Source organism: Notolepis coatsorum, assembly GCF_963971535.1.
Source record: "Notolepis coatsorum genome assembly, chromosome: 1".
NCBI classification, from domain to species: domain Eukaryota; kingdom Metazoa; phylum Chordata; class Actinopteri; order Aulopiformes; family Paralepididae; genus Notolepis; species Notolepis coatsorum.
In genome coordinates, this window is record NC_140165.1 from 59,786,284 (window position 1) to 59,813,904 (window position 27,621).

The following is a 27,621-nucleotide window of genomic DNA, read 5'->3' on the forward strand; positions in this document are numbered from 1 at the left end:
TCCTGTGTGTGTTGCCCACTCTGTTTCCCGGTCTGGTTTAGTGTTGTATTTGTATGTATCATTGTTGTTCCTTACTGTCATGTTAGATATTGTCGTCATTGTTTGTTCTGCCCAGGTGTGTCTTGTTAGTGATTAGTGTCCCTATATATTCTGTCTGTTCCTGTCACTCCCCTGTCGGTTCGTAAACGTTTCTTGTCTCATCCGTTGTTATCATTATCTGCCAGCTTATGCTGTGGTACTTATTATTTTGTTGTTGTAGTTGAAGCGAAGTAAAGCCTTTTTCCAACTACACCCCGTTGTGTCCTGCCTATCTATCTCTCTCGTTCCTGTTATTGCGATTGGGTCCACACCACCAACAACGAATCCTTACATATGTAGACTAGTTTAAAGATGTAGACTAGTTGACATATATAACTAGTTTAAATATGTATACTAGTTTAAATATGTAGACTAGTTGAAATATATAACTACAGTAGTTGAAATATATAACTAGTTGAAATATGTAGACTTGTTTAAATATGTAGAATAGTTTAAAGATGTAGACTAGTTTAAAGATGTAGACTAGTTGAAATATATAACTAGTTTAAATATGTATATGTAAATAATAACTATCATTCCACAGTTGAAGATGCAGCCCCAAACAGAGTACTCTGTAGAACTCCATATGATGAAACTACAGGGGGCAGGTTTACTGGCTGCCAGAGCAGAATGTCTAGTAGAATGTCAACATGGGTTAAGCTCTGTCTCTAGTGTCTCTAGTGTCTCTAGGTCTGTCTCTATTGTCTTTAGTGTCTCTAGGTGTGAGCGGTGGTCTTGCACCTGCAGGACAGAACATGACAATACTATCAATCTGTTCCTTGGACTACAATCTTTTTTAAACCTTTGCTTAATTAGAAAAATGGAAAATCACTATTTTATTTTTTGTGTTTTATTTTTTTATTATTTTTTAAACAAACATATAAACAAACATGACAACACACGATAAGATATACAAGCATTATTAACAGTGCACATCCAATGAAATCACCATATAGTTAAATGTCTTATACAGGATATACCCCCAATACCTGCTATCTAATACCCTACACACATATGCTCTAGCTCGTACTCCCCCCTCACGGACCCCCCATTGGATAATCCATCCATTATCCCTCGCTCCTAACCAGACACTACCATTATATGCTAGCTTTTATTTTCTCCACCACTTCTAACCACATTGTCATTTTGGATTCATTGAGACCCAAAATTCTTGCTGTAGATATTTCTTGATAAATCACATCGAGATATGTAATAATCCAGACCTTTCGGCAATTTTTTTCCGGTTGGAACCATCGTGATGCTATCAGCTTTTTAGCCACTGTGATACCCGATAAAACCAATCTCTTTAGCTGTGGATGTACTGCATACTCAAAAACATCATTCAGCAGTAATACAGAGGGGTGTACAGGTATATTCAGAGTTAAGAGATTTGATAATTGCTGGGTCACCTCTTTCCAGAATATTTTAACTGGTGGGCAGTCCCAGTACACTATTTTATTTGTAATCATTTTTTTTTTTTTTTTTTTTTTTACTTCTCTCCATTCTTTCCTCTTCCAGGTTAAAATGTTTGTGTACATTATTATCCAGTTCATACATACATACATACATACATACATACATACATACATACATACATACATACATACATACATACATACATACATACATACATACATACATACATACATACATACATACATATACATACATACAGTAAATACATATATCATTAATAATAATAAAATAGATAAAATACACCTCCTTGACCCCCAACCCCCCCCCCCCCCCTCCCCCAGACACACACACACACACACACACACATTTCCCCCCTTAATGATGTATGACTTGTGGACCTGGACTCTGTCACCTGGACTCTGTTACCTGGACCTGGACTCTGTCACCTGGACTCTGTCACCTGGACCTGGACCCTGTCACCTGGACCTGGACTCTGTCACCTGGACTCTGTCACCTGGACCTGGACTCTGTCACCTGGACTCTGTCACCTGGACCTGGACTCTGTCACCTGGACTCTGTCACCTGGACTCTGTCACCTGGACCTGGACTCTGTCACCTGGAATTTGTCACCTGGACTCTGTCACCTGGACCTGGACTCTGTCACCTGGACTCTGTCACCTAGACCTGGACTCTGTCACCTGGACTCTGTCACCTGGACCTGGACTCTGTCACCTGGACTCTGTCACCTGGACCTGGACTCTGTCACCTGGACTCTGTCACCTGGACCTGGACTCTGTCACCTGGACTCTGTCACCTGGACCTGGACTCTGTCACCTGGACTCTGTCACCTGGACCTGGACTCTGTCACCTGGACCTGGACTCTGTCACCTGGACTCTGTCACCTGGACTCTGTCACCTGGACCTGGACTCTGTCACCTGGACTCTGTCACCTGGACTCTGTCACCTGGACCTGGACTCTGTCACCTGGAATTTGTCACCTGGACTCTGTCACCTGGACTCTGTCACCTGGACCTGGACTCTGTCACCTGGACTCTGTCACCTGGACTCTGTCACCTGGACCTGGACTCTGTCACCTGGAATTTGTCACCTGGACTCTGTCACCTGGACTCTGTCACCTGGACCTGGACTCTGTCACCTGGACTCTGTCACCTGGACTCTGTCACCTGGACCTGGACTCTGTCACCTGGACTCTGTCACCTGGACCTGGACTCCTCCATTTTCTCCTTCATCATCTGACTCTTCAGCTCTTCTTCCTCCCTCAGTGATGATATCCTGGCCTCCTCTTCCTCTTGTAGAAACTGGTGAAGCTTCTTAAACTTCTTCTTAATCAGCCTCTCTGTCTGCTGCGCCTAGACCTTAAGGTATTTTGCCGTTTGATCCCAGTTTTGTTCAACTTTGTCAAACATCTCCAGTTTCTTCTTCAAGGGTATTTTTGTATTTTATAGTATGACATTTTATGCTCTGATTGTACAGCACTTTGGTTGGCTCTTGAGTTTTTAAACGTGCTTGTTAACAGAATTCGGCTATAGGGCGACAATAATGTGGTCAAGAGGCATGGTTTCTATCTTGAGCCTGAACTGGCGTGGTTTCTTTTATTCAGATGGAAAGAGCAGTAACACAGGTCTTCTCTCACTGAGAGACATGGGGGAGAGAAAGAAGTGGGAGGAGACATCTACTTTTATACTCGCCACATGGTGGTGTACCTGGGTGGCTCCCCCTAGAGCGCCCTCTAGTGGGAACAGATATATATATGCAGCTATACAGTTACTGGTGGAGACAGTTATATATGCAGGTAAACAGTTACTAGTGTAAACAGCCATATACAGTTAGACAGTTACTAACAATCCTACACAGAACCTCTGACTTCAACAGTGCTTTATAAATAAATGACTTGACTTGACTCTCCTGTAAGAAGGCCTCGCTCAGGTTCCTCAACGCCAACTTATGAGGTGGGATTGTCCTTTGACGATCTTCTCCCACACATTGGACAGTCCTTTAGCGGTCTCTCTGTCCAGTGTCTCTGCAGACAAGCTTTACAGAAGCTGTGGCTATACAAGACAAGACCACAGGATCGCTGAAGACATCACAGCACACAGGACAGAGGAAGTCCGCCCTCTGGGAGAGATGATAGGGAAGCCATTTTGTCTCCCGGTAAAGACTAAAATAGGTCCTGGTGACACTTTCTCCTCTGGAATGTGAGTCACGTGGTGTAGTGGTTAACACTGTCGCCTCACAGCCTCACAGCAAGAAGGTCCAGGGTTCGATTCCCGCTTGGGGACCAGGTTTCCATGATGCCAGTTACCCAGGTGGGGTATCTCCCAGGCCTTTCTGTGTGGAGTTTGCATGTTTTTCCCGTGCTCGCAAGGGTTTCCCCCCCGATAAGATAAACCCAATGGAAAAACATGCACAACAACAAGATCGCTAACGCTGTGGCGTCCTTGACGAAGACGGACAGGAGCACTTGGATTGGTCCCCTGGCGCGGCTCACGTTGACGCCTGTCTGCTCCCGGCTGCCCTTGGGGGGGAAGGACGACGGGATGGGTTAATCGCAGATACGAATTGCATGCATGCATCGCATGTGTGCCAATTGATGACCTCGGAGCAGGTCCTAAATTATTATTATTAATGCTTTCACTTTCCTGGTTCTTGTAAACCCCCCTGTCCAGTAGATGTAGTCAGCAGCAGTGGTATTACCTCCTGTAGATAGTTCCTCCTGTAAGTATGGCTCTCTGTGTTTGTTTCTTGATGTGTTGTGTAAAAATGACCTTTGTTTCCTGTCTCCTCACTGCCGAGTCACGTACGCGGTGGAGCTTAGCCACTCCAAGAGGGATAAAGGCTAATGATTGATTTGGCCACAAGTCCATCGACGTATAAAGTCATTCATTCATCATGTACGTAACTATCATGTATCTGTGATACTAGTGCATTCAGCCGGGTGGTCATGTGGTCGGAAGTATCCAAGTTTATCACCAGTTGCACTTGAATGGCCGACCAAGTGATGAATACCAGTGGTAAACAGTTCCATGATTCCCGGGTTCATGAGTTGTGACATATCATTGACCTTTCACCTTGTGTGGTGCAAACATACTTTATACTTTAAAGGTAGAATCTGTAATGCGAGTAGGGAAAATGTGACTATGATTTATATGTTTTGGTAATAAAACTACCAAGAGAGGAATTTTGGAAAGAGAAAGGAACGGTTCTTGTCTTCATTCCGTGATACATTTCCTATGTTTTTCAGGAGACTAAGACATCGAACACATTACTTGTTACTGCGGTACCCGACAGCCTTGGGACCCGTAACAAATACATTTCCTAAAGACACGTAATGATTTGGAACCTGAAATATGGAAAATTCATTGTATTGAATTGGGTTAAATGATAACCCAGTATGTTATAAGAGCGAGGATTTAAATAATGTAAGATTATTTTAAATAATAATAGATATATAGAATAATAATAATAAAATAATAATAATTTCTTACTGTCCTATACTACCATGCACTCCTCCTACTATACTAATATGTCTTCTGTCTATGCACTCAATACTGCAGCACCCAAGTCTCAGCACTGTTTGATCATTGTTACTCAGCTGTAAGAGTTGTACCCGTCCTGCTGACTTGTAGTACAGAACTTGTAAGTCGCTTTGGATAAAAGCGTCAGCTAAATGACTAAATGTAAATGTAATGCGGTCAAACAGCAACCTCTAGGCAGAACAGTCCCTCTTGGTTCTGCACTTTGTTTACATTTTGTTGGTCTTGTGTAACCATACCTCTCTCCACACTATATTAGCACTGTACCAGCGCTGCATAGAGGTCTGGCTGAACCTATTATCATTCCACTATAGGGGGGAAAAAGAGGAAGAGGAGGAGAATTCTGACTGAAATAGTCGGCCAATGGCAGCTTTTACCCACAGAATAATTAGTGTTTTGGTCTGATGAGTGGGTTGTGGTTGAGTGGGGATAAGAGAAGCTATTGCTACTGCTGGCCTCACCCCAGGCTCTGACAACAGAGGTCTTGAGAAATTCACAGTATAATAACTATACAGTAGTAGTAGTCGTTTTATTCAGTCATCACACAATACAATATGCACAATCATTCCAGACTGAAGTCAACGGTCTTTGATTTTGGGAACGACTGAAAAGGTACAGGCTGAAGCATAGCGCTTATTAGGCCTGTCCTATATTCTTATCAAGTTAAAATAATAGCAAAAAACATTTACAAAATAAATATCATTCACATGATGGTCTCACGGACACCCCCCCTAACCCCCCTAAACTCACCCCAGGAAGAGGGACTCATTCTGGGGGACACTTTTATCTGTCTCTGTCCGTGGTGCTGAAATGCATTCAACATGCATGGTGCCGCTCATCCATTCACATTTGACCCCCAGGAGAGGCTCTCAAACCAGGGATGGAGCCTCACACACACACACGTACGCACGCACGCACGCACGTACGCACGCACGCACGCACGCACGCACGCACGCACGCACGCACGCACACACACACACACACACACACACACACACACACACACACACACACACACACACACACACACACACACACACACACACACACCTCTAACCCTAACCCCCAAGAGTAGGCCTCAAACTGGGCATGCACTCTCACACACACACACACACACACACACACACACACACACACACACACACACACACACACACACATAATACAATTTTTTTTTGAAAACCAAAAGCGAATTACTCATTCCAGGCTAAGCATTGTTCCACAAGTTAACACCAACAATAGAAATGCATCTCCTTTTTATCCCTTTTTGTACAGTAAACTTACAAATATAATATTATATAGTTATATATATTATATTATTTATATTATATATATTATATTATGTATATATTATATTGTATTATATACATTATATTATATTATATTATATTGTATTATATTACATTATACATTATATTGTATTGTATTATATACATTATATTAGATTAGATTCGATTTGTTTCGATTCGATTGTGTTTCATGTCTGGTCACCAACACCCAGACATCACTGACCACCTGCCACTTCAACATCATCTTTAGGTCAATAGATCGAGGATGGAATGCTCCCAAGCACTGGAATACAAAAACCTCATGTACAATGCATACTTTTACTTTCAACATAGATTCTATAGCAAAAACCTTTCTACTTTTACTTAAATAGAATTTTGAATGGAGGACTTTTACTTTTACCAGATAACTATTTTATCTGAGTATCTTTACTGAGTAAAGGAACTGTGTACGTCTTTCACCACTGCTAACAACTGAGTTAAATCATCTCACTGTGAATAACGGCCTCAAGATGGCGCCATAGTCCTAATTCTGACAGCAAACCTGCTGGTGAATTAGTCTTGCAGGCCACTCAGCTCTGAGCAGGACTTCCTGTTCATTTTAGCTGTCAGTGTAACTGTCTGTCTGTCTGTCTGTCTGTCTGTCTGTCTGTCTGTCTGTCTGTCTGTCTGTCTGTCTGTCTGTCTGTCTGTCTGTCTGTCTGTCTGTCTGTCTGTCTGTCTGTCTGTCTGTCTGTCTGTCTGTCTGTCTGTTGGTCATTAATTGGTATGGAAATACTGACTATATACTGTATATTATGCACGAACAAACTGCCATAGTTATGCTGTCATTGTAAAAAACTGTAACAATTTAATTTGTTAATCTGTCAATCACCAGATTCTCTGTGGGTTAATTGCCAGGTGGCAGGGCAGGTGTGTAGGCTTGATTGGCACCTGGTTGGTGTCAGGTGTGCAGTGTCTGTAAGTAGGCTGGGGTTCCTGTGCTCTGATGGTTGACTCTTCTGTCCTCAACAACATTTTTAATGGGCTCGCACCGCTCTATCTATCCGATCTCATCTCTCGATACTCGCCCGTTCGTGCTCTGCGCTCACAAAATGCGGGGCTTCTATCGATTCCTAGGGTTCAAAAGAAATCCGCGCGGTCAGGTGGCGTAGCGGAGATTGCGCTCGTCACCAATGCAAGAGGCTGCGGTCTCGACTCCCGGAGTCAGCATTGCCTTGGCTTGGGCTGATCGCTATACTAACTCGTTGGCTGGGTTAGGGGGAGGGAAGCCGTGGGTGGGAAACTGGCATTGTGGACAGCGACGCCTACAGGTCAGGTCTGGGCGCTTGCTCAGCGGAGGCAGGACTTGAGGAAGGCAGCGTGACCTCCCACGCGTTACACTTCACCAATGAGAGCCCTCGCTGCCAGGTGAGAAGAGAGCCACTGGCTGTTGCCGCACGTGTCGGGAGGAAGCGTGCGGATACTTCAGGGTTTCCTTGTACTGACCAGTAGGAGAACATGCGCACAACAACCAGGTAGGGGAGGGGGGGAATTGGCACAACGACTAAATTGGGACGGGGAGAAAAACAGAGAAAAATCGGAGAAAGAGAGATACAAAAAAAATTAAAATAAAAAATCCGCCGGCCACAGATCCTTTGTCTACCGCGCTCCCTACCTGTGGAACAAATGACCTGCCGTCGTCAGGGGCGCCTGATCTGTCGAAGCTTTTAAATCCCTGCTTAAGACCCATCTTTTCTCTCTCTCCTTCAACCTACCTTGATCTCACCTTGACTGACCCTTAGATTAATCTGTCTAGTTTAGTTAGGATGTCTATTTTTCTGCAGACATGGGAGAACCTTTTTAACCTCTGTCTCTGTCTCAGCCGGTCCCATGGAACAGCTTCATACCGTCTTCTGTCTAGCCGGCAGTGCTGAACCTTACCTGCTCTGCCCTGACCAATTCTGAGTGGTTCCTCCTGCCCCCCGGCCACGGGGCATACGGCCCTGAGCTATTGTCTTCTATCTCATCCTGTATACATACACTTGCAGTAGCTCTATCTATTACTCAATTTCACAATTTTCTTATATACTTTGATATGCTTACTACATGTATTTATTGCTCCATTTCCGCCCACTACAAACAGGGGAACTCTCTAACCCCTGTCCCCAACCCCCCCCCCCCCCCTCCCCCCATCTCTCTGAGTGGTTGTCTCGTAGTTTTGACCAAGGTGGTGGATGTCTCGGGGTCTTGGCCAAGATTGCAGTGACTGTTCTACATGCACCACCGAGGCCATGGATCAACTTCTTACCGTCTTCTGTCCGTGGCCTGTCAACGTGGTTTAGACGTGGAGTTCATTGCTGGGTTAAGTACTTACAGTACAGGGTACTTTTTCCTCTGGTGAAGTGTAAATGACCACCAAGGGTCAAGATGCCTATCATCTTTATTATCAGTAAGCTTTCATTTACATCGGTCTAGATGATCAACATTTTCTTTATTGGTTTATAATGTTAAACTTTCTATTTAAGAACCCTGTGTAATATCTCAGTTGCAGCTTGTGCATTTTCCTTTAGTGTCCACAAGGAGGCAGAGCTCATCCTCCTATAGTATAAAGGTTGCCACAAGTTCCTGTTTGCTCACGAGACCTGTAACCATAGCTGTCAACATTTCGTTTTGAGAAAACGTGCACGTTTTAGCCCCGCCCCTTCTCCTGGCCCCGCCCCCTCCAACCCGGCCCCGCCCCCTCCCAATGGAGCTGCCTCGTCGCTGCCATCTGCTGGTCAAAACCTGTATGTACCCAGCCATTTCGTTGTAGGGTAAACTTTTCCTACTTAGAGTGTAAATGCTATGTAAATTATGGTTTTGTTGAACATTTGTATTTCACAGGAGAGAAACTGTATTCAAAGAAAGCTATTAAAATAGTCTTTGAATCTAAATATACTTTCTTTGTGTTGATTTTACATTAATTCCATGATTTTACTCAAGTAAATATCTGTTACAAGCTTCGGTTTTATGTAGAAAAATGCTGTTTTTAATCTAGATTAATCTAGATTGATTACAGAAAATTGTGAGATTGATTAGTTAATTTTTTTTATCTATTGGCGGCGCTGGTGTATATATTATATATATATATATATATATATATATATATATATATATATATATATATATATATATATATATATATATATATATATATATATATATATATATATATATATATATGTCAGAGAATCAGCCCCTTGCGTCCTTAGTGTAAAGCATATGACATGGTGTATGTTTGTTCATTGATGTGACAGTGTCTGGCAACATACTATTGTTCTTTTTATTTCTTTGTGTTTGTGATTTGTCTTGATGTGTTTGTGAAACTATAAAAGCAATCAATCAATGTATTACCATAGTGTCTTTATACCTTCATCACTGTAGGCTACATATTAATACTACAACTCGTTAAAGCTATAAAAAAATACCTATGGTCATTAATTTAGCAGTGGGAATATCATTTTGGAACAGTGTGTGTCTACAGAGAAATGTGAGATAGAAAAAAAGCCAATGCGATTTTGTGTTTTTCCTCAATATCTCTGCAATGCCTGCGAGTTACCAGTAACTGTATTTGTCATACCATGACGATTCACGACAACTTTTAAAACGGATCAATTATTATTTATAAATCGCATTCAGGAAATTGGGCGTCAGAGTGAAGGAGGGGGACGCCGAGGCGCAGAGCAAACGGCTGTTCACCAAGACATTTACACATTCCTTCCTGCATCACATACACAGTAACTTTGTATTGTTTTATCCACAGAAGATTTGCAAACCCTTTGTTCCAGAGACAAAAGCCACAGAGTGGGCAATCAAGAGACACTGGCTAAGTTGATTTGACACCCTCGGTGCCGCATCAGTCTCTCCCCTGAGCTCTGAGCAAATCCGCTCGCTGTTCTGTTCTTACTCTTCTTCGGCTGGCAACCGTCTCCCGGTCTGACTTCCTGTGATAACGGTCTAATCTACACTGCTGCCACCTGTCGTCACGGAGGAGAATTGCACCCATTTTGTAAAAAAAAAAATAATAATAATTAGTACAAAATACGTACCAATCCGTGCGCCGTAAAGACGGCGTGCAGAGGGTCGAAATACAGGAGAATCCCGGTAAAACCGTGCGTGTTGACAGCTATGCCTGTAACTAATACAGGAAGTAACCAAGTAAAAACGTCGGGCCAGACGTGTCTCTACTTTCCGTAGCTGCATTTCTGCAGACCCCTCTCTGATTGGTTGAGCCCATTTCTGCAGACCCCTCTCTGATTGGTTGAGCAAAGCCCCTCTCTGATCGCTATAGTTTCCCAACAGGAGTAAAGTCTGGAACGCACCACAGCCTGTCACAAGCAGTAGAGATGTGTCGTAGCAATCCGAAGTGACATTGACCACCAGACTCTTTCTCTTAAGGCATTATGGTATATTGACTTGAGCAGACTGTTAGATCAACCCTGAAACTGAAAATATCTGTTATAATAGTTAATTCAAAATAATGCTTTAATATTGAACTGTAGCATTACATGGACTCTCAGGGTAACAAAACAATGAAGATGCAAATATGGTCAGGGTTGTGTGACATTCTGGGGAGCTTTCAGGCAACCCCCTCTCATGTTACTGTTTACCCAACTGTATTTAGGAGAACAGTTGGAGACACAGGGGACAGGTCATAAAAGCCCCCGCATGCTAAAACTGTTTGAATCCACATAATAATAGATTAGAGACCAGACACACAGGTCAAATAATGTCTTTTTTTTTAAACTTTATTTTTTAGCGTTTATCGCTTTTCTGGTCAAGCATGACCGACAGATACAGGGTGAAACGGGATATAGATCAGGGGAAGACATTCTGGCAAATGACGGCGGGTCCGGGAATCGAACTCGGAGTCCACCAGATCCGTGACGCAGCACGGTTTTCCCCGACGCAGAAATAGCGCCGAGATATGCGGTGAGCTACTGGAGCTCCCCATCAAATAATGTCTTAAGTCTGTAGGAAACTAAACCATATCAATTTAGAAAGTAACTTACAAAGAAGATTTGAATACCATTTTAGGAATGTCAAATTGGTTAAGTAATAAAGCTATTTCACTCTGGTTGTAAAGCTTGCTAGAATCTAAGACCAAGGAACTATTAATTCAGTATACTTTATATAGGAAATCTGGTATTAAAATATAAGACAACGCCACATTGGTTTAATGCTGAATATAGATGTAACTCATTACATTAAAACTACAAATTAGAAGAGGTTCTAGGGTGCAACTGCCAATTCATTCTCTCTTGGGGGGAGAAGACGCCAACTCATCAACCTACCACAGCCCCCCCCGGTTGCTGCAGGCAACCACACGACAAGGACATGTTGGGGCAGATAGCCCCAACAAGAAGACCGCCTGTTTTTAGATACTTGTGATTGGTTGAACTAGTTTAAAAATAGTGAGGTCATTTAACCTATAAATATTGGATCAGTAAAGTTAGTAGGGAGGCCAGCCACACACCCTACCCCAGGGGGTCATGCTGCACCTCCATCGCCCACCAGAGAATGTGCCTGGCAAAATACATGTAAGTGAATCATGGAACCCACTGTTTGGGTGTTGTTTAGTGTAATCTTAGACCAGGTTTAACCATGTGTATTGCTCAGTACATTCTCTTTTCATTGACATAACATGACTACTTTTTATGTGCAAAACTGTCTTGATGTGAAGAAGCCACTGTGAATGGGCTATATGATTATGTAAATCTCATCAATCCTTTTGTACAATCATGTCTTATGAAAAATGATGAATAATTCCTGTATGTACCTGATTGCTTATCCACCTTTGGCCTCTCGGCAAATAAATGAGTTTGGACCATAAGTTCCTCTTTTGTCTGGCTGCACAAGCTTATTTCTCATCTGACTAAGTCAGGTGAGGAGACCATTCTATCACTCTGTCCTTTTTCCCTCCTTCCAGATAGCAATCTGTATGCACTGCAAATAACCTTAGATATTGTGATTAGAATATACCACAGAAATGGTGCCGTGTGACCCGTTCTGAGCTGCCCCCCCCCCCCCTAAAAAAGATGTGCGGTGGGGTTTGGTGTGGCCAGCTGCTCAGCGCCGCACGGCCCCTGCCTGCACGTTGGGGACAGCCAGAATAAAGCCGGAGGTTGATATGTTCATTACGAGGGGTTTGCAGTGCAGAGTTTGCTGTCTGGATGGAGGAACGAGGGATGGATAGAAATTTGGTTGTGTGGCCATTTGTTGGGGCCCAAGGTGAATATATTCTTTGCATACAGGAATGGTGGAGCGGTGATTAGATTATACTGTCCAAAGGTAAAGGGGGCGTGCTTGTTGTCCAGTAAATATGCAGTCATGAGCTTTGATGAATGTGTGATTATTCAGAGACAGGAGGCCGCTTTCGGCCTGCTTGCTTGGGGTTTATTGCAGTAAATACGGGCAGCGTATTTATGCCAAGCCTTTGTGAGCAGGGGGATAGAATTTTTTTATTTTTTGTTGTTGTTTAAAAACGGCGGCCCGACGATTAGTTATTAGTCATATTTAGGGACAGCTGGTGTTAGGAGGCGCTGAGGAGATGGTGTCACAGGGTGTCACAGTTTAGGAGGCTGCGTCGATTGAGCAGACCTGAGATGAGGGAAAGTACACGAATTTGTATGATTGACTGGTGAACGTAATAGCTGAAGGTGATCCAAGCACATAGGGTAGGGACAGGTAATTACTTAAGAGGGGTAAGGCGAGGAGTGGTAGAATGTGGATTATAGTTACAGAAAGGCAGGAAGGGGACTGTGAGGTGACTATGGACAGTAATGGAAAATGCAGAGTAGTCAAAGATCTTAAAGAGAAGATTAATAGGGTTAGGTAAAAAGTATGATGAGTGTGTGAAAGTGGGAATCTATACCCTGTTAGTGGGACTCAATTTTATTATTAAATATATGACTGGGCTTGCCGCGATGAGGACTGTGTATGGCGTGGTAGATTAGGAGAAATATGGGGTTTTGGCTTGTGGACACCAGAGGATGTTCGGAGAATAAATTTGAGCATTTAGAAAGTCGGCATACACAGGGATCTTGAAGGTTATAAGTGTTGCGCCATGTAATTGTGTGTTAATTTTGGCTCTGGGGGAAGTTTTACAGGAGGGCCTGCATTCATCAGGGGACAATGGGGGTTCAAAGGCTTACACCAGGTTACCGTGCCAGAAGGCTGAGGGACAAAAGTTGATAAGGTTGTATGCCAAGGGGGGTCAAGATGGGCAGCTGTTGTTTACAGTGGCTGTTTTACGACAGGAAGACGGAGCAGAGCTGGTCAGTTAAATGCAGGAGAAGATAGAGATCTGTGGTGGCCTGGGGTAAGTAGTTGAGGTGACGATACCAGTCAGCTGTTCACTATAATAGTATGGAGGAGTGAGCAGTTGGTGGGAGCCGAATGGGGGAAGTACAGGTCACAGGTGAAGATAGGAGGGAATGGTCAGAGTGAGATAACAGGAGAGGTATTTTTACAACAGGGGCCATAGGGAGTGACAGAGAGGTGTGACAGGAGGAGCGCTAATACAGAACACAGCTTGGTGATTGAGTGAGAAAATCAATAAGGTACTCATTCAATTGGTTTATGACTTTTGAATGGTGACTATTTGGTGAGGGAATAATTTGGGTCTGTCTGTGCACTGGAAGGCATGGATGGGTTTGAATTAAAGATGGATTCCAGTCCATCTTTGAAGTAAGGGTAGGAGTGCAGATGTCGGTGTAGGTTGTATTAGCCTGGAATGAGTGTAGACTGAGTTGAGAGCAGGAAAGGAAGGGAAACGAACCATTGTGTGTCTGTCTGTGGTTGATTAACGAGTGTATGAGAGAGAGTTTGAAGTATTTGTTTATGATATGTGTAATATATGTTGGAAGCGATGGTGGTTGAAATGATCAGAGTGGCTGTGGATGATTGAGTGTGGTCTGTTTTTGCCTATGTTGTTTTCTTTTTTCAGTGAATGATTAAGGCTGTTGATGGCGGGTCATAACATGATTCTGTTATCTGGTTGAAGCCTAACAATAAGCATACCAAGCTCACTACAGGATGTTAGGTCTTGTGTCAGGATCAGATGTCAGCTGGGTGAGCCAGCAGACCACTTTTAGTATAAGTCATATCTAGGTCAAATAAAACAATACCGACGTTAATGAGTAGTAAGGCTGTTATCTTGTCAATCTGAATAGAAAATCAGAAAACTTGGTATATTACAACTGGAATTATTATCGCTTATCATTTCATATCATTTGTTTGAATGAAAGAGTTTATTTTGTTTCATATCATTTGTTTGAATGAAAGAGTTTATTTTGTTTAAGTTAACAGCCACTGATGTGTGCTCAGTATATGTATGGATGAGGTATTGAATTTAGATTTTTAGTTTTCTTTTCTATTTTTAATCTGTAATTTTCTGGACTGAAATGTGTTTGAATGGAGCCTGTGGAGATGTCAAGTCACAGGGACATGTTTGAATGGGACAGTTGCGTGATGATGATGAGTGAGAAACAAGTGTGTGGGAGTCACCACAGGAGTGATAGAGCGGAGTGGATGGTTTTGAAATTGTTGTTTTTATTTCTTTCATGTTTTTAAGTATGCGTGGTGATTTCACATGTGGAGATGCAACACATGTGGTTGAAGGATGTGTTTACTGAGATGTTTTGTTGATTATTTGTCTTTTTCTTTTATTTCCCAACTGTTTTTCATGATCTGGGTGAGAGGAGAGAGAACTGTTGAAGGCTGAGATACGTCGGGACAGAATGTCAAAAAGAGCTAAGTAGTTCCGTCACATTTGCATATGGATTATCATGATGGCTTCTCTTAAAAGTATGTTGAAATATTGTGTAAAAGAAGTTGCTTTGTGCTTTGTTTCTTCACAGCTCAGTCAAGGGGGGGAATGCAGATCAACTCGGAGGACACATGAATACATTACATTAGAAATACACGGTACAGTGTAACTTCGGTTTTCCTGTTTCTTTTCAGTCCAAATAGTGGTTATTACCAAAAAGGGGTCAGAGGATTCTTGTGTACAGAGACCCCCGTCTCTACAGAACCCCATACAGGGAGGGGCCGGGTTGTAATAACTGAACAGATGAGGTTTGGGAAAATGTCCAGGCTAAAAGAATTGTCTGACGACAGGTTGTCATGTGATAATAGAGGACTGGACCTGGGGCATACCTGGCCTGAGGGGGCGGAGCCGGTCTGAGGGCTGAGCAGGATACGTGTGAGCAGGATCCTCTGGGAATTGTGTAATTGGGCTGTGGGAAACAGGACAGGTGACTGAACAGAGCTACTGATGGTCTCTGTTTGTGCACATTTGATTTGATAGGAGGCACAGACAGAGGGCGGATGGATTAACACAACGCAGGGTAAGAACAACACATCGATTAGGGTCAGAGTGAGGATAGGTAGTGAACATTTTTTTCATTGAGTGTCTGCTTTCCCCGGCCGAACTGAAGCTGTGGAGACCAAGTTGGTAAGATTATGTCCATTATATGGTCATAAAAGGGGGGAGGATGGAGAGCCAATTGATGAATTATGCAAGATGTGATGGTACTATTTTAAGAAAGAATTAACAGGAGAAAAAATGTATGTAAAGTGCAATATTGTGATACTAATGTATGTTTTCTCTCAACCAGATCATCTAAGAGTGTGGGAACATCTTTACTATAGATGAAGAATACTGATTTTAATTTGTGATGTTTAGAAATTTTTTTTTAATTGTTTTCAAACAAATCCAAAAGTTGTTGTTTAAAAGGTGGGCCTCTGGGGGAGCTCCAGTAGCTCACCGCGTACCTCGAACGCTATTTCCGCGTTGGGGACAACCGTGCGCGTCACGGATCTGGGTAGCGAGTTCGACTCCCGGACAAGCCGTACTTTCTCAGAGTGTCTTTCCCCCCATCTATACCCCCATTCAACCTGTTTCTGTCGGTCATACTTGACCAGAAAAAGCGATAAACGCGAAAAGAACCAGCTGACTGGTCAAAGTTTAAAAGAAAAAAAAATGTGGGCCTCTGGCTTGAGGAGCAAAAGCTTATTGATGATATGTACCAAAGAATAATGAAAAAATTTTGAGAAAATTGAGAAAAATTGGAACAATTTATGATTTTTGTTATTATGTTAAATTGTATGGTTAATATGTATAGAAAATCAAGTCAAGATACTGGTTTTATGACAATGTAAATTGTCAGAGTGAGGAATTATGGTATACTTGAGCAGACTGTTAGATCAACCCTGAAACTGAAAATATCTGTTATAATAGTTAATTCAAAATAATGCTTTAATATTGAACTGTAGCATTACATGGACTCTCAGGGTAACAAAACAATGAAGATGCAAATATGGTCAGGGTTGTGTGACATTCTGGGGAGCTTTCAGGCAACCCCCTCTCATGTTACTGTTTACCCAACTGTATTTAGGAAAACAGTTGGAGACACAGGGGACAGGTTATAAAAGCCCCCGCATGCTAAAACTGTTTGAATCCACATAATAATAGATTAGAGACCAGACACACAGGTCAAATAATGTCTTAAGTCTGTATGAAACTAAACCATATCAATTTAGAAAGTAACTTACAAAGAAGATTTGAATACCATTTTAGGAATGTCAAACTGGTTAAGTAATAAAGCTATTTCACTCTGGTTGTAAAGCTTGCTAGAATCTAAGACCAAGGAACTATTAATTCAGTATACTTTATATAGGAAATCTGGTATTAAAATATAAGACAACGCCACATTGGTTTAATGCTGAATATAGATGTAACTCATTACATTAAAACTACAAATTAGAAGAGGTTCTAGGGTGCAACTGCCAATTCATTCTCTCTTGGGGGGAGAAGACGCCAACTCATCAACCTACCACGGCCCCCCCCCTGGTTGCTGCAGGCAACCACACGACAAGGACATGTTGGGGCAGATAACCCCAACAAGAAGACCGCCTGTTTTTAGATACTTGTGATTGGTTGAACTAGTTTAAAAATAGTGAGGTCATTTAACCTATAAATATTGGATCAGTAAAGTTAGTAGGGAGGCCAGCCACACACCCTACCCCAGGGGGTCATGCTGCGCCTCCATCGCCCACCAGAGAATGTGCCTGGCAAAATACATGTAAGTGAATCATGGAACCCACTGTTTGGGTGTTGTTTAGTGTAATCTTAGACCAGGGCCCTCATGCATCAACGTGTTCTACGCACAGATCTGTGCGTAACCCGTGCGTACGATCATTTCTAAGCAAAGAGTGGGATTCATCAATTTCGATTTGAACTTGACTTCGTGCGTACATCTACGCACATTTCAGACCTGGCGTACCTAGCTCCCAGTGGTAGAATATCGTTACTACGCATAAGCACTCCTCAGTCCTGCATTAGTTCCAAGGCGGAAATAAAGTCACTGGCGCGTGTTCTGTATGACCCCCGTGATTCATCATAGTTCATTGTGAAACAGCGATATTAGTGTAATTATGGTCAAAACCCTATAAATAGCATTTGGAATAATAGATCTTTCTCTCAGAATGAATGCAGCATGTCATATATGTTACGATGAATTGAAAATGGGGGACCCTGATGTAAACAAGACGAAAGTCTTTCTCTGGTCTGCATCCCCTTAACAATTGTATGTATTGAGCTGTACTGTACTGTACCCATTCTGCAATCTGTTAATAAAGTTCTCATTCATTCATTCATTCATTCATGGTTTATATAGCGTTATCGGAATATACGGGGTGTAGGCTACTGACTGACTGCGCTCCGCGTAGCTTGATTGATTGATTGATTGAAAAGTTTATTAACAGATTGCAGAATGGGTACAGTACAGTACAGCTCAGTACATACAATTGTTAATTGGGGATGCAGACCAACTTTCGTCCTGTTTACATCAGGGTCCCCCATTTTCAATTCATCATAAATCATAAAGCTCAACTCGTTATTATTTTGCGCACAGACCGCCGAAACACGGGAACGTTTTGATTATATTTAAAAGGCTTTACGTTAAACGAAACAAGTGGAATTTCGAAGCTGTAAGCAGAATAAGTCATATGAATATAGTGTTCTTCCCCCTTTTTACTGTACAAGAAAGAATAGAAAACGCATTGCAATGACACCATGCAGATAGTGGACAGACTATATGATGGAATTCAAGTTCATGTATTGAAAGGCAGGATACATCATACATGCAGTGAGATTCATTGTTCTTGTATATGCTCTCGTATTATATTGTTTATATAGGCTACCCAATACTGACATCAAAATAGATTGTAGTAGTATGCCTCTAGAAATCATGCAGCAGGTAGAAAATTGACGGGAGATCCATCGCGATTTGGAATAGAATTGAGGAGAACTTTAATCCGTGGGTATTAATCAAACAACACGGGAAAAGGCAGTCATATTCCAGCGCGGTCTTTATTAGCCGACAACAAAATAGATGCCTCTAAAAATCATATAGCCAATCGAACACAACTAATAAAGGCATTCATATTGTACAGCACGGTTATAATGACACACAACACAACCAACGCCAAACAGTGGTCAACGAACGGTCTTTATTAGTATTTTGAGCTGTCCAGGCAGAATTGCAGCAATGGTCTTAGGGAGCCGTTGATATCTGACATCACCGTTTACAAATCCGCCTTTTATTTATCCACCTCCGTTACGAGGACCTCCACCTCGGTGTCTGTGTAGTTTCTCTTTTTCGTTCGCTTTGCCATCCTCCAACATTCCACGCACAGGGATTCCCTCATGGTATTTGAAGGGGAGGGCCTGACCATATTTGGTTGGTCGGGGCGGTTTTGGTATGCAAATACGTGAAAGCGTGCACGAGCTGCGGCGCAGGGCCAAGGTGGGATTCATCATGACAGGTGTGCGTAGAGCCTGCTTACGCACGTGTGATGAATGCCGACTTCCCTGTGCGTGCGCTAGTTCTAAATTCCGTGCTTACGTGTGGAAGTAGGTCAAGGTCAAAGTCCACGTTGATGAATGAGGGCCCAGGTTTAACCATGTGTATTGCTCAGTACATTCTCTTTTCATTGACACAACATGACTACTTTTTATGTGCAAAACTGTCTTGATGTGAAGAAGCCACTGTGAATGGGCTATATGATTATGTAAATCTCATCAATCCTTTTGTACAATCATGTCTTATGAAAAATTATGAATAATTCCTGTATGTACCTGATTGCTTATCCACCTTTGGCCTCTCGGCAAATAAATGAGTTTGGACCATAAGTTCCTCTTTTGTCTGGCTGCACAAGCTTATTTCTCATCTGACTAAGTCAGGCGAGGAGACCATTCTATCACTCTGTCCTTTTTCCCTCCTTCCAGATAACAACCTGTATGCACTGCAAATAACCTTAGATATTGTGATTAGAATATACCACAGCATTAACTGGGTTAAATAATATAAATGTTATATTGTAACTGTCTAGTTACACATTGGTTCCGAAACATGTATGTTCCAGGCTGCAATTAAAACTTTGAATCTGAGAGTGCTGGACCGGCTTCCTGCTTTCTTCTAACTGTCTAGTTAGGCATTAACTGTGTTAATCTAAATGTTACATTGTAACTGTCTAGTTAAGGCATTAACTGGGTTAATCTAAATGTTAGGTATTGTCACACCAGGATCAGTTGGTATGATGAAACACATGTTATTAGGGTATTTGTACAGTACAGGGTACTCCTCCTCTGATGAAGGGTATTTGTACAGTACAGGGTACTCCTCCTCTGATGAAGGGTATTTGTACAGTACAGGGTACTCCTCCTCTGGTGAAGGGTATTTGTACAGTACAGGGTACTCCTCCTCTGATGAAGGACACACGGACCCTCGTCGCAGGAGGCTGCCTTGTAGAAATGGGTTAAACAGAAGTCGTACAAAAATAGCTTTAGCTGAGGGCAGGTCCAGTGCCTGCTGTCTACCTGCTGTCTACCTGCTGTCTACCTGCAGTCCTGCTGTCTACCTGCTGTCTACCTGCAGTCCTGCTGTCTACCTGCTGTCTACCTGCAGTCCTGCTGTCTACCTGTAGTCCTGCTGTCTACCTGTTGTCTACCTGTAGTCCTGCTGTCTACCTGCTGTCTACATGCAGTCCTGCTGTCTACCTGCTGTCTACCTGCAGTCCTGCTGTCTACCTGCTGTCTACCTGTAGTCCTGCTGTCTACCTGCTGTCTACCTGTAGTCCTGCTGTCTACCTGTTGTCTACCTGTAGTCCTGCTGTCTACCTGCTGTCTACATGCAGTCCTGCTGTCTACCTGCTGTCTACCTGCAGTCCTGCTGTCTACCTGCTGTCTACCTGCAGTCCTGCTGTCTACCTGCTGTCTACCTGTAGTCCTGCTGTCTACCTGCTGTATACATGTAGTCCTGCTGTCTACCTGTTGTCTACCTGTAGTCCTGCTGTCTACCTGCTGTCTACCTGCAGTCCTGCTGTCTACCTGCAGTCCTGCTGTCTACCTGCTGTCTACCTGCAGTCCCGCTGTCTACCTGCTGTCTACCTGCAGTCTACCTGCTGTCTACCTGCTGTCTACCTGCAGTCCTGCTGTCTACCTGTAGTCCTGCTGTCTACCTGCTGTCTACCTGCAGTCTACCTGCTGTCTACCTGCAGTCCTGCTGTCTACTTGTAGTCCTGCTGTCTACCTGTAGTCCTGCTGTCTACCTGCTGTCTACCTGCAGTCCTGCTGTCTACCTGTAGTCCTGCTGTCTACCTGCTGTCTACCTGCAGTCTACCTGCTGTCTACCTGCTGTCTACCTGCAGTCCTGCTGTCTACCTGCTGTCTACCTGCTGTATACCTGTAGTCCTGCTGTCTACCTACAGTCCTGCTGTCTACCTGCAGTCCTGCTGTCTACCTGCTGTCTACCTGCAGTCCTGCTGTCTACCTGCTGTCTACCTGCTGTCTACCTGCAGTTCTGCTGTCTACCTGCTGTCTACCTGCTGTCTACCTGCAGTCCTGCTGTCTACCTGCAGTCCTGCTGTCTACCTGCTGTCTACCTGCAGTCCTGCTGTCTACCTGCTGTCTACCTGCTGTCTACCTGCAGTCCTGCTGTCTACCTGCTGTCTACCTGCAGTCCTTCTGTCTACCTGCTATCTACCTGCAGTCCTGCTGTCTACCTGCTGTCTACCTGTAGTCCTGCTGTCTACCTGTTGTCTACCTGTAGTCCTGCTGTCTACCTGCTGTCTACCTGCAGTCCTGCTGTCTACCTGCAGTCCTGCTGTCTACCTTCAGTCCTGCTGTCTACCTGCTGTCTACCTGCAGTCCTGCTGTCTACCTGCTGTCTACCTGCAGTCCTGCTGTCTACCTGCTGTCTACCTGCAGTCCTGCTGTCTACCTGCTGTCTACCTGCAGTCCTGCTGTCTACCTGCTGTCTACCTGCTGTCTACCTGCAGTCCTGCTGTCTACCTGCTGTCTACCTGCAGTCCTGCTGTCTACCTGTTGTCTACCTGTAGTCCTGCTGTCTACCTGTTGTCTACCTGTAGTCCTGCTGTCTACCTGCTGTCTACATGCAGTCCTGCTGTCTACCTGCTGTCTACCTGCAGTCCTGCTGTCTACCTGCTGTCTACCTGTAGTCCTGCTGTCTACCTGCTGTCTACATGCAGTCCTGCTGTCTACCTGCTGTCTACCTGCAGTCCTGCTGTCTACCTGCTGTCTACCTGTAGTCCTGCTGTCTACCTGCAGTCCTGCTGTCTACCTGTTGTCTACCTGTAGTCCTGCTGTCTACCTGTTGTCTACCTGTAGTCCTGCTGTCTACCTGTTGTCTACCTGTAGTCCTGCTGTCTACCTGCAGTCCTGCTGTCTACCTGCAGTCCTGCTGTCTACCTGCTGTCTACCTGCAGTCCTGCTGTCTACCTGCTGTCTACCTGCAGTCCTGCTGTCTACCTGCTGTCTACCTGCAGTCCTGCTGTCTACCTGCTGTCTACCTGCAGTCCTGCTGTCTACCTGCTGTCTACCTGCTGTCTACCTGCAGTCCTGCTGTCTACCTGCAGTCCTGCTGTCTACCTGCTGTCTACCTGCTGTCTACCTGCTGTCTACCTGCAGTCCTGTTGTCTACCTGCAGTCCTGCTGTCTACCTGCTGTCTACCTGCAGTCCTGCTGTCTACCTGCTGTCTACCTGCTGTCTACCTGCAGTCCTGCTGTCTACCTGCTGTCTACCTGCAGTCCTGCTGTCTACCTGTTGTCTACCTGTAGTCCTGCTGTCTACCTGTTGTCTACCTGTAGTCCTGCTGTCTACCTGCTGTCTACATGCAGTCCTGCTGTCTACCTGCTGTCTACCTGCAGTCCTGCTGTCTACCTGCTGTCTACCTGTAGTCCTGCTGTCTACCTGCTGTCTACCTGTAGTCCTGCTGTCTACCTGTTGTCTACCTGTAGTCCTGCTGTCTACCTGTTGTCTACCTGTAGTCCTGCTGTCTACCTGCTGTCTACCTGCAGTCCTGCTGTCTACCTGCAGTCCTGCTGTCTACCTGCAGTCCTGCTGTCTACCTGCTGTCTACCTGCAGTCCTGCTGTCTACCTGCTGTCTACCTGCAGTCCTGCTGTCTACCTGCTGTCTACCTGCAGTCCTGCTGTCTACCTGCTGTCTACCTGTAGTCCTGCTGTCTACCTGCTGTCTACCTGCAGTCTACCTGCTGTCTACCTGCAGTCCTGCTGTCTACTTGTAGTCCTGCTGTCTACCTGTAGTCCTGCTGTCTACCTGCTGTCTACCTGCAGTCCTGCTGTCTACCTGTAGTCCTGCTGTCTACCTGCTGTCTACCTGCAGTCCTGTTGTCTACCTGCTGTCTACCTGCTGTCTACCTGTAGTCCTGCTGTCTACCTACAGTCCTGCTGTCTACCTGCAGTCCTGCTGTCTACCTGCTGTCTACCTGCTGTCTACCTGCAGTCCTGCTGTCTACCTGCTGTCTACCTGCTGTCTACCTGCAGTCCTGCTGTCTACCTGCTGTCTACCTGCAGTCCTGCTGTCTACCTGCAGTCCTGCTGTCTACCTGCTGTCTACCTGCAGTCCTGCTGTCTACCTGCTGTCTACCTGCTGTCTACCTGCAGTCCTGCTGTCTACCTGCTGTCTACCTGCTGTCTACCTGCTGTCTACCTGCAGTCCTGCTGTCTACCTGCTGTCTACCTGCAGTCCTGCTGTCTACCTGCAGTCCTGCTGTCTACCTGCTGTCTACCTGCAGTCCTGCTGTCTACCTGCTGTCTACCTGCTGTCTACCTGCAGTCCTGCTGTCTACCTGCTGTCTACCTGCAGTCCTTCTGTCTACCTGCTATCTACCTGCAGTCCTGCTGTCTACCTGTAGTCCTGCTGTCTACCTGTTGTCTACCTGTAGTCCTGCTGTCTACCTGCTGTCTACCTGCAGTCCTGCTGTCTACCTGCTGTCTACCTGCAGTCCTGCTGTCTACCTGCTGTCTACTTGCAGTCCTGCTGTCTACCTGCAGTCCTGCTGTCTACCTGCTGTCTACCTGCAGTCCTGCTGTCTACCTGCTGTCTACCTGCTGTCTACCTGCAGTCCTGCTGTCTACCTGCTGTCTACCTGCAGTCCTTCTGTCTACCTGCTATCTACCTGCAGTCCTGCTGTCTACCTGTTGTCTACCTGTAGTCCTGCTGTCTACCTGCTGTCTACCTGCAGTCTACCTGCTGTCTACCTGCTGTCTACCTGCAGTCCTGTTGTCTACCTGCTGTCTACCTGCTGTCTACCTGCAGTCCTGCTGTCTACCTGCTGTCTACCTGCTGTCTACCTGCTGTCTACCTGCAATCCTGCTGTCTACCTGCTGTCTACCTGCAGTCCTGCTGTCTACCTGCAGTCCTGCTGTCTACCTGCTGTCTACCTGCAGTCCTGCTGTCTACCTGCTGTCTACCTGCTGTCTACCTGCAGTCCTGCTGTCTACCTGCAGTCCTGCTGTCTACCTGCTGTCTACCTGCAGTCCTGCTGTCTACCTGCTGTCTACCTGCTGTCTACCTGCAGTCCTGCTGTCTACCTGCTGTCTACCTGCAGTCCTTCTGTCTACCTGCTATCTACCTGCAGTCCTGCTGTCTACCTGTAGTCCTGCTGTCTACCTGTTGTCTACCTGTAGTCCTGCTGTCTACCTGCTGTCTACCTGCAGTCCTGCTGTCTACCTGCAGTCCTGCTGTCTACCTGCTGTCTACCTGCAGTCCTGCTGTCTACCTGCTGTCTACCTGCAGTCCTGCTGTCTACCTGCTGTCTACCTGCAGTCCTGCTGTCTACCTGCTGTCTACCTGCTGTCTACCTGCTGTCTACCTGCTGTCTACCTGCAGTCCTGCTGTCTACCTGCAGTCCTGCTGTCTACCTGCTGTCTACCTGCAGTCCTGCTGTCTACCTGCTGTCTACCTGCTGTCTACCTGCAGTCCTGCTATCTACCTGCTGTCTACCTGCAGTCCTTCTGTCTACCTGCTATCTACCTGCAGTCCTGCTGTCTACCTGCTGTCTACCTGTAGTCCTGCTGTCTACCTGTTGTCTACCTGTAGTCCTGCTGTCTACCTGCTGTCTACCTGCAGTCCTGCTGTCTACCTGTAGTCCTGCTGTCTACCTGTTGTCTACCTGTAGTCCTGCTGTCTACCTGCTGTCTACCTGCAGTCCTGCTGTCTACCTGCAGTCCTGCTGTCTACCTGCTGTCTACCTGCAGTCCTGCTGTCTACCTGCTGTCTACCTGCAGTCCTGCTGTCTACCTGCTGTCTACCTGCAGTCCTGCTGTCTACCTGTAGTCCTGCTGTCTACTTGTAGTCTTGCTGTCTACCTGCTGTCTACCTGTAGTCCTGCTGTCTACCTGTAGTCCTGCTGTCTACCTGCTGTCTACCTGCAGTCCTGCTGTCTACCTGTAGTCCTGCTGTCTACCTGCAGTCCTGCTGTCTACCTGTAGTCCTGCTGTCTACTTGTAGTCTTGCTGTCTACCTGTAGTCCTGCTGTCTACCTGCTGTCTACCTGCAGTCCTGATGTCTACCTGTAGTCCTGCTGTCTACCTGCTGTCTACCTGCAGTCTACCTGCTGTCTACCTGCTGTCTACCTGCAGTCCTGCTGTCTACCTGCTGTCTACCTGCTGTCTACCTGTAGTCCTGCTGTCTACCTGCAGTCCTGCTGTCTACCTGCTGTCTACCTGCAGTCCTGCTGTCTACCTGCTGTCTACCTGCTGTCTACCTGCTGTCTACCTGCAGTCCTGCTGTCTACCTGCAGTCCTGCTGTCTACCTGCTGTCTACCTGCAGTCCTGCTGTCTACCTGCTGTCTACCTGCAGTCCTTCTGTCTACCTGCTATCTACCTGCAGTCCTGCTGTCTACCTGCTGTCTACCTGCAGTCCTGCTGTCTACCTGTAGTCCTGCTGTCTACCTGCTGTCTACCTGCTGTCCTGCTGTCTACCTGTAGTCCTGCTGTCTACCTGCTGTCTACCTGCTGTCCTGCTGTCTACCTGTAGTCCTGCTACTCTACCTGTTGTCTACCTGTAGTCCTGCTGTCTACCTGCTGTCTACCTGCAGTCCTGCTGTCTACCTGCAGTCCTGCTGTCTACCTGCTGTCTACCTGCAGTCCTGCTGTCTACCTGCTGTCTACCTGCAGTCCTGCTGTCTACCTGCTGTCTACCTGCAGTCCTGTTGTCTACCTGCAGTCCTGCTGTCTACCTGCTGTCTACCTGCAGTCCTGCTGTCTACCTGCTGTCTACCTGCTGTCTACCTGCAGTCCTGCTGTCTACCTGCTGTCTACCTGCAGTCCTGCTGTCTACCTGTTGTCTACCTGTAGTCCTGCTGTCTACCTGTTGTCTACCTGTAGTCCTGCTGTCTACCTGCTGTCTACATGCAGTCCTGCTGTCTACCTGCTGTCTACCTGCAGTCCTGCTGTCTACCTGCTGTCTACCTGTAGTCCTGCTGTCTACCTGCTGTCTACCTGTAGTCCTGCTGTCTACCTGTTGTCTACCTGTAGTCCTGCTGTCTACCTGTTGTCTACCTGTAGTCCTGCTGTCTACCTGCTGTCTACCTGCAGTCCTGCTGTCTACCTGCAGTCCTGCTGTCTACCTGCAGTCCTGCTGTCTACCTGCTGTCTACCTGCAGTCCTGCTGTCTACCTGCTGTCTACCTGCAGTCCTGCTGTCTACCTGCTGTCTATCTGCAGTCCTGCTGTCTACCTGCAGTCTACCTGTAGTCCTGCTGTCTACCTGCTGTCTACCTGCAGTCTACCTGCTGTCTACCTGCTGTCCTGCTGTCTACTTGTAGTCCTGCTGTCTACCTGTAGTCCTGCTGTCTACCTGCAGTCTACCTGCAGTCCTGCTGTCTACCTGTAGTCCTGCTGTCTACCTGCTGTCTACCTGCTGTCTACCTGCAGTCCTGTTGTCTACCTGCTGTCTACCTGCTGTCTACCTGTAGTCCTGCTGTCTACCTACAGTCCTGCTGTCTACCTGCAGTCCTGCTGTCTACCTGCTGTCTACCTGCTGTCTACCTGCAGTCCTGCTGTCTACCTGCTGTCTACCTGCTGTCTACCTGCAGTCCTGCTGTCTACCTGCTGTCTACCTGCAGTCCTGCTGTCTACCTGCAGTCCTGCTGTCTACCTGCTGTCTACCTGCAGTCCTGCTGTCTACCTGCTGTCTACCTGCTGTCTACCTGCAGTCCTGCTGTCTACCTGCAGTCCTGCTGTCTACCTGCTGTCTACCTGCAGTCCTGCTGTCTACCTGCTGTCTACCTGCTGTCTACCTGCAGTCCTGCTGTCTACCTGCTGTCTACCTGCAGTCCTTCTGTCTACCTGCTATCTACCTGCAGTCCTGCTGTCTACCTGTAGTCCTGCTGTCTACCTGTTGTCTACCTGTAGTCCTGCTGTCTACCTGCTGTCTACCTGCAGTCCTGCTGTCTACCTGCAGTCCTGCTGTCTACGTGCTGTCTACCTGCAGTCCTGCTGTCTACCTGCTGTCTACCTGCAGTCCTGCTGTCTACCTGCTGTCTACTTGCAGTCCTGCTGTCTACCTGCAGTCCTGCTGTCTACCTGCTGTCTACCTGCAGTCCTGCTGTCTACCTGCTGTCTACCTGCTGTCTACCTGCAGTCCTGCTGTCTACCTGCTGTCTACCTGCAGTCCTTCTGTCTACCTGCTATCTACCTGCAGTCCTGCTGTCTACCTGTTGTCTACCTGTAGTCCTGCTGTCTACCTGCTGTCTACCTGCAGTCTACCTGCTGTCTACCTGCTGTCTACCTGCAGTCCTGTTGTCTACCTGCTGTCTACCTGCTGTCTACCTGCTGTCTACCTGCAGTCCTGCTGTCTACCTGCAGTCCTGCTGTCTACCTGCAGTACTGCTGTCTACCTGCTGTCTACCTGCAGTCCTGCTGTCTACCTG